Source organism: Oncorhynchus mykiss, chromosome 9, assembly GCF_013265735.2.
Source record: "Oncorhynchus mykiss isolate Arlee chromosome 9, USDA_OmykA_1.1, whole genome shotgun sequence".
Taxonomy (NCBI): Eukaryota; Metazoa; Chordata; class Actinopteri; order Salmoniformes; family Salmonidae; genus Oncorhynchus; species Oncorhynchus mykiss.
In genome coordinates this window covers 76,562,205-76,570,131 of record NC_048573.1, presented here as the reverse complement: position 1 = coordinate 76,570,131, position 7,927 = coordinate 76,562,205, and the positions used below count along the sequence as shown (strand labels likewise).

Sequence of the window (7,927 nt, the reverse complement as noted above, 5' to 3'; positions counted from 1 at the left end):
GGCTACCTGCCTCCCCTACACTCTAACCACTAGGCTACCTGCCGCCTCTACACTCTAACCACTAGGCTACCTGCCGCCTCTACACTCTAACCACTAGGCTACCTGCTCCCCTACACTCTAACCACTAGGCTACCTGCCTCCTCTACACTCTAACCACTAGTCTACCTGCCTCCTCTACACTCTAACCACTAGGCTACCTGCCCCCCTACACTCTAACCACTAGGCTACCTGCCTCCTCTACACTCTAACCACTAGGCTACCTGCCACCTCTACACTCTAACCACTAGGCTACCTGCCGCCCCTACACTCTAACCTCTAGGCTACCTGCCCCCCTACACTCTAACCACTAGGCTACCTGCCTCCCCTACACTCTAACCACTAGGCTACCTGCCTCCTCTACACTCTAACCACTAGGCTACCTGCCTCCTCTACACTCTAACCACTAGGCTACCTGCCTCCTCTACACTCTAACCACTAGGCTACCTGCCCCCCTACACTCTAACCACTAGGCTACCTGCCTCCTCTACACTCTAACCACTAGGCTACCTGCCACCTCTACACTCTAACCACTAGGCTACCTGCCTCCTCTACACTCTAACCACTAGGCTACCTGCCACCTCTACACTCTAACCACTAGGCTACCTGCCTCCCCTACACTCTAACCACTAGGCTACCTGCCTCCTCTACACTCTAACCACTAGGCTACCTGCCTCCTCTACACTCTAACCACTAGGCTACCTGCCTCCTCTACACTCTAACCACTAGGCTACCTGCCCCCCTACACTCTAACCACTAGGCTACATGCCTCCTCTACACTCTAACCACTAGGCTACCTGCCACCTCTACACTCTAACCACTAGGCTACCTGCCTCCTCTACACTCTAACCTCTAGGCTACCTGCCCCCCTACACTCTAACCACTAGGCTACCTGCCACCCCTACACTCTAACCACTAGGCTACCTGCCGCCTCTACACTCTAACCACTAGGCTACCTGCCTCCTCTACACTCTAACCACTAGGCTACCCTGCCACCCCGCGTAAAGGTGTCATGTTGATTTTAATTGATTGATTAGATGAATAATTGATTTAGATTAACTATCAATAATCTCAGTGTTTAACAGAACAACCACCACAATGACACAGTCCTGGTAGTCTTATCTTTTTATTTGTTTTTAAAACTCATAAACATTTCATCATTATCTTGCACAGATTTAATTTGGATATCAACATACAATGTTACCCAGTGGCCTGCCACTAATATTAGTAATAGCCATGACAATAATCATAATAATAATAATAATAATTACAGTAATACTCAATAAAACATACAACGTTTTAGAATCCATGAAAAAGAGGAAATCATTGGGCCACATTATGACGTAGAATGTTTGGCTTAGCCAGACTGTCATTTATTTCAAAAAACTTCATTTGCAAATGTTTTTTTGTTTTTTGTTGTTGTTTATTTTGTCCAGGCCGTTTCCGTCTGTTTCACTATAACAAGATCCCTTTACCGTACTGATGATTCAAATGACGTTTTCCTCAACAGAGACCTAGGGTGAAACAGCTCCCTACTCCCTACACAGAGACCAAGGGTGAAACGGCACCCTACTCCCTACACAGAGACCTAGGGTGAAACAGCACCCTACACAGAGACCTAGGGTGAAACGGCTCCCTACTCCCTACACAGAGACCTAGGGTGAAACGGCTCCCTACTCCCTACACAGAGACCTAGGGTGAAACAGCACCCTACACAGAGACCTAGGGTGAAACGGCACCCTACACAGAGACCTAGGGTGAAACAGCACCCTACACAGAGACCTAGGGTGAAACGGCTCCCTACACAGAGACCTAGGGTGAAACGGCTCCCTACTCCCTACACAGAGACCTAGGGTGAAACGGCACCCTACTCCCTACACAGAGACCTAGGGTGAAACGGCTCCCTACTCCCTACACAGAGACCTAGGGTGAAACGGCTCCCTACTCCCTACACAGAGACCTAGGGTGAAACGGCTCCCTACTCCCTACACAGAGACCTAGGGTGAAACGGCTCCCTACTCCCTACACAGAGACCTAGGGTGAAACGGCTCCCTACTCCCTACACAGAGACCTAGGGTGAAACGGCTCCCTACTCCCTACACAGAGACCTAGGGTGAAACGGCTCCCTACACAGAGACCTAGGGTGAAACGGCTCCCTACACAGAGACCTAGGGTGAAAAGCTCCCTATTCCCTACACAGAGACCTAGGGTGAAACGGCTCCCTACACAGAGACCTAGGGTGAAAAGCTCCCTATTCCCTACACAGAGACCTAGGGTGAAAAGCTCCCTATTCCCTACACAGAGACCTAGGGTGAAAAGCTCCCTATTCCCTACACAGAGACCTAGGGTGAAACGGCACCCTACACAGAGACCTAGGGTGAAACAGTTCCCTACACAGAGACCTAGGGTGAAACGGCTCCCTACACAGAGACCTAGGGTGAAACGGCTCCCTACTCCCTACACAGAGACCTAGGGTGAAACGGCTCCCTACTCCCTACACAGAGACCTAGGGTGAAACGGCTCCCTACTCCCTACACAGAGACCTAGGGTGAAACGGCTCCCTACTCCCTACACAGAGACCTAGGGTGAAACGGCTCCCTACTCCCTACACAGAGACCTAGGGTGAAACGGCTCCCTACTCCCTACACAGAGACCTAGGGTGAAACGGCTCCCTACTCCCTACACAGAGACCTAGGGTGAAACGGCTCCCTACTCCCTACACAGAGACCTAGGGTGAAACGGCACCCTATTCCGTACACAGAGACCTAGGGTGAAACGGCTCCCTACACAGAGACCTAGGGTGAAACGGCTCCCTATTCCCTATACAGAGACCTAGGGTGAAACGGCTCCCTACTCCCTACACAGAGACCTAGGGTGAAATGGCTCCCTATTCCCTATACAGAGACCTAGGGTGAAACGGCTCCCTACTCCCTACACAGAGACCTAGGGTGAAACGGCTCCCTACTCCCTACACAGAGACCAAGGGTGAAATGGCTCCCTACACAGAGACCTAGGGTGAAACGGCTCCCTATTCCCTACACAGAGACCTAGGGTGAAACGGCTCCCTACTCCCTACACAGAGACCTAGGGTGAAATGGCTCCCTACTCCCTACACAGAGACCTAGGGTGAAACGGCTCCCTACACAGAGACCTAGGGTGAAACGGCTCCCTACTCCCTACACAGAGACCTAGGGTGAAACAGCTCCCTATTCCCTACACAGAGACCTAGGGTGAAACAGCTCCCTATTCCCTACACAGAGACCTAGGGTGAAACGGCTCCCTACACAGAGACCTAGGGTGAAACGGCTCCCTACTCCCTACACAGAGACCTAGGGTGAAACAGCTCCCTATTCCCTACACAGAGACCTAGGGTGAAACAGCTCCCTATTCCCTACACAGAGACCTAGGGTGAAACAGCTCCCTATTCCCTACACAGAGACCTAGGGTGAAACAGCTCCCTATTCCCTACACAGAGACCTAGGGTGAAACAGCTCCCTATTCCCTACACAGAGACCTAGGGTGAAACGGCTCCCTACTCCCTACACAGAGACCTAGGGTGAAACGGCTCCCTACTCCCTACACAGAGACCTAGGGTGAAATGGCTCCCTACTCCCTACACAGAGACCTAGGGTGAAACGGCTCCCTACTCCCTACACAGAGACCTAGGGTGAAACAGCTCCCTACTCCCTACACAGAGACCTAGGGTGAAACGGCTCCGTACTCCCTACACAGAGACCTAGGGTGAAACGGCTCCCTACTCCCTACACAGAGACCTAGGGTGAAACGGCTCCCTACACAGAGACCTAGGGTGAAACGGCTCCCTACTCCCTACACAGAGACCTAGGGTGAAACGGCACCCTACTCCCTACACAGAGACCTAGGGTGAAACGGCTCCCTACTCCCTACACAGAGACCTAGGGTGAAACGGCTCCCTACTCCCTACACAGAGACCTAGGGTGAAACGGCTCCCTACTCCCTACACAGAGACCTAGGGTGAAACGGCACCCTATTCCCTACACAGAGACCTAGGGTGAAACGGCTCCCTACTCCCTACACAGAGACCTAGGGTGAAACAGCACCCTATTCCCTACACAGAGACCTAGGGTGAAACGGCTCCCTACTCCCTACACAGAGACCTAGGGTGAAACGGCTCCCTACTCCCTACACAGAGACCTAGGGTGAAACGGCTCCCTACTCCCTACACAGAGACCTAGGGTGAAACGGCTCCCTACTCCCTACACAGAGACATAGGGTGAAACGGCACCCTATTCCCTACACAGAGACCTAGGGTGAAACGGCTCCCTACTCCCTACACAGAGACCTAGGGTGAAACAGCACCCTATTCCCTACACAGAGACCTAGGGTGAAACGGCTCCCTACTCCCTACACAGAGACCTAGGGTGAAACGGCTCCCTACTCCCTACACAGAGACCTAGCTCTGTAGCTTCAGGATTTGGAGAACGACTGAATATATTCAACAAGTGGCCCAACGATCGAACCACGAGGCTACCTGCCGCCCACGATGTCTGAACGTTCAGTATTACCCGACACCGCGGGCAAGTTAATACACAATACTTTGGAGTAAAAAAAAAAAATTGTAATAAATACAAAACAGATTTTTTATTTTTTTAAACACACAAATAAAGAAATATAAATATGGACTGAAAGCCTCAATCGTAACAAAGTACCGTAAATATACTTTGGCAAAAAAGCAGTAACATATAAATCACAGAGTTTCTGAACCCAGATGTGCAACATCAGAGACTTCCTGGAACGCTTGTGAAGCAGACCAAGTGGACCAGGCTGTGGTTTGGAGTTTGAGAAGTCAATGAGAGAAGTGAAGAATTCTTCCTTAGCTGTGGAGACATGTTGGCTGGAGGGGGTTGGGGGGATTGGGAGTAGAGACATGTTGGCTGGAGGGGGTTGGGGGGGTTGGGAGTAGAGACATGTTGGCTGGAGGGAGTTGGGGGGATTGGGAGTAGAGACATGTTGGCTGGAGGGTTGTTGGGGGGGTTGGGAGTAGAGACATGTTGGCTGGAGGGGGTTGGGAGGTTGGGAGTGGAGACAGGTTGGCTGGAGGGCGTTGGCTGGAGGGGGTTGGGGGTTGGCTGGAGGGGGTTGGCTAGAGGGGGTTGGGGGGAATGGGAGGTTGGGAGTGGAGACATTTTGTCTGGAGGGGGTTGGGCGTTGGCTGGAGGGGGTTGGCTGGAGGGGGTTGGGCGTTGGCTGGAGGGGTTTGGGGGGGAATGGGAGGTTGGGAGTGGAGACATTTTGGCTGGAGGGGGTTGGCTGGAGGGGGTTGGGGGGAGGGGGTTGGCTGGAGGGGGTTGGGGGTGGTGGACAATGTTCTTTTTTGTTTTTTTTTCCTGTTTATACTGATTTTATTATTTATATTTAAACTCTCTATGTATTTCTTACATAGTTGTCTTCTCTTGAGTACAGGTTGTATTAACGTATATGAAATGGACAATGTACCTGTAAACCCCCTAACAAAACAATGTCAAAACAAATAAACAATTGGTCACAAAAAACTACTTTACAGGGAAGGATTGCTTTTGATTTGACAGCCTGCACATGACAACCGTTAGACCTGATGACGTGTTCTGCACATGGGCAGTTCAGGACAACCGTTAGACCTGATGACGTGTTCTGCACATGGGCAGTTCAGGACAACCGTTAGACCTGATGACGTGTTCTGCACATGGGCAGTTCAGGACAACCGTTAGACCTGATGACGTGTTCTGCACATGACAACCGTTAGACCTGATGACGTGTTCTGCACATGGGCAGTTCAGGACAACCGTTAGACCTGATGACGTGTTCTGCACATGGGCAGTTCAGGACAACCGTTAGACCTGATGACGTGTTCTGCACATGGGCAGTTCAGGACAACCGTTAGACCTGATGACGTGTTCTGCACATGGGCAGTTCAGGACAACCGTTAGACCTGATGACGTGTTCTGCACATGGGCAGTTCAGGACAACCGTTAGACCTGATGACGTGTTCTGCACATGGGCAGTTCAGGACAACCATTAGACCTGATGACGTGTTCTGCACCTGGGCAGTTCAGGACAACCGTTAGACCTGATGACGTGTTCTGCACATGGGCAGTTCAGGACAACCATTAGACCTGATGACGTGTTCTGCACATGGGCAGTTCAGGACAACCGTTAGTCCTGATGACGTGTTCTGCACATGGGCAGTTCAGGACAACCGTTAGACCTGATGACGTGTTCTGCACATGGGCAGTTCAGGACAACCGTTAGACCTGATGACGTGTTCTGCACATGGGCAGTTCAGGACAACCGTTAGACCTGATGACGTGTTCTGCACATGGGCAGTTCAGGACAACCATTAGACCTGATGACGTGTTCTGCACATGGGCAGTTCAGGACAACCGTTAGACCTGATGACGTGTTCTGCACATGGGCAGTTCAGGACAACCGTTAGACCTGATGACGTGTTCTGCACATGGGCAGTTCAGGACAACCGTTAGACCTGATGACGTGTTCTGCACATGGGCAGTTCAGGACAACCGTTAGACCTGATGACGTGTTCTGCACATGGGCAGTTCAGGACAACCATTAGACCTGATGACGTGTTCTGCACATGGGCAGTTCAGGACAACCGTTAGACCTGATGACGTGTTCTGCACATGGGCAGTTCAGGACAACCGTTAGACCTGATGACGTGTTCTGCACATGGGCAGTTCAGGACAACCATTAGACCTGATGACGTGTTCTGCACATGGGCAGTTCAGGACAACCGTTAGACCTGATGACGTGTTCTGCACATGGGCAGTTCAGGACAACCGTTAGACCTGATGACGTGTTCTGCACATGGGCAGTTCAGGACAACCGTTAGACCTGATGACGTGTTCTGCACATGACAACCGTTAGACCTGATGACGTGTTCTGCACATGGGCAGTTCAGGACAACCATTAGACCTGATGACGTGTTCTGCACATGGGCAGTTCAGGACAACCGTTAGACCTGATGACGTGTTCTGCACATGGGCAGTTCAGGACAACCATTAGACCTGATGACGTGTTCTGCACATGGGCAGTTCAGGACAACCGTTAGACCTGATGACGTGTTCTGCACATGGGCAGTTCAGGACAACCGTTAGACCTGATGACGTGTTCTGCACATGGGCAGTTCAGGACAACCGTTAGACCTGATGACGTGTTCTGCACATGGGCAGTTCAGGACAACCGTTAGACCTGATGACGTGTTCTGCACATGGGCAGTTCAGGACAACCGTTAGACCTGATGACGTGTTCTGCACATGGGCAGTTCAGGACAACCGTTAGACCTGATGACGTGTTCTGCACATGGGCAGTTCAGGACAACCATTAGACCTGATGACGTGTTCTGCACATGGGCAGTTCAGGACAACCATTAGACCTGATGACGTGTTCTGCACATGGGCAGTTCAGGACAACCGTTAGACCTGATGACGTGTTCTGCACATGGGCAGTTCAGGACAACCATTAGACCTGATGACGTGTTCTGCACATGACAACCGTTAGACCTGATGACGTGTTCTGCACATGGGCAGTTCAGGACAACCGTTAGACCTGATGACGTGTTCTGCACATGGGCAGTTCAGGACAACCATTAGACCTGATGACGTGTTCTGCACATGGGCAGTTCAGGACAACCGTTAGACCTGATGACGTGTTCTGCACATGGGCAGTTCAGGACAACCATTAGACCTGATGACGTGTTCTGCACATGGGCAGTTCAGGACAACCGTTAGACCTGATGACGTGTTCTGCACATGGGCAGTTCAGGACAACCGTTAGTCCTGATGACGTGTTCTGCACATGGGCAGTTCAGGACAACCGTTAGACCTGATGACGTGTTCTGCACATGGGCAGTTCAGGA

General features: G+C 51.4%; 2 long non-coding RNA genes across 12 annotated transcripts in view; both read right to left on the bottom strand.

Moving 5' to 3' along the window:
• Positions 1–1,143: 1,143 nt before the first annotated feature.
• LOC118966126 lies at positions 1,144–2,910 on the bottom strand. The gene is made up of 2 exons (XR_005053396.1): positions 2,869–2,910; positions 1,144–1,624 (listed from the first exon to the last, which is right to left on the bottom strand). It is a non-coding gene; the product is annotated as an uncharacterized LOC118966126 (long non-coding RNA).
• A 1,539-nt stretch (positions 2,911–4,449) lies between these two features.
• Positions 4,450–7,927, bottom strand: part of LOC118966125 — a 5,448-nt gene continuing 1,970 nt past the window's right edge. The window contains exons 1-5 of one of the 11 annotated variants that reach the window (XR_005053390.1): positions 7,572–7,927; positions 6,939–7,536; positions 5,800–6,903; positions 5,673–5,764; positions 4,450–5,626 (exon numbers count right to left, since the gene is read on the bottom strand). The exon at positions 7,572–7,927 is cut by the window's right edge and continues 1,970 nt beyond it. This is a non-coding gene — a long non-coding RNA (uncharacterized LOC118966125). Of the gene's footprint in view, positions 6,904–6,938; positions 7,537–7,571 lie in introns of all 11 variants that reach the window. The other 10 variants (XR_005053387.1, XR_005053393.1, XR_005053395.1 and 7 more) reach the window with 10 other exon arrangements.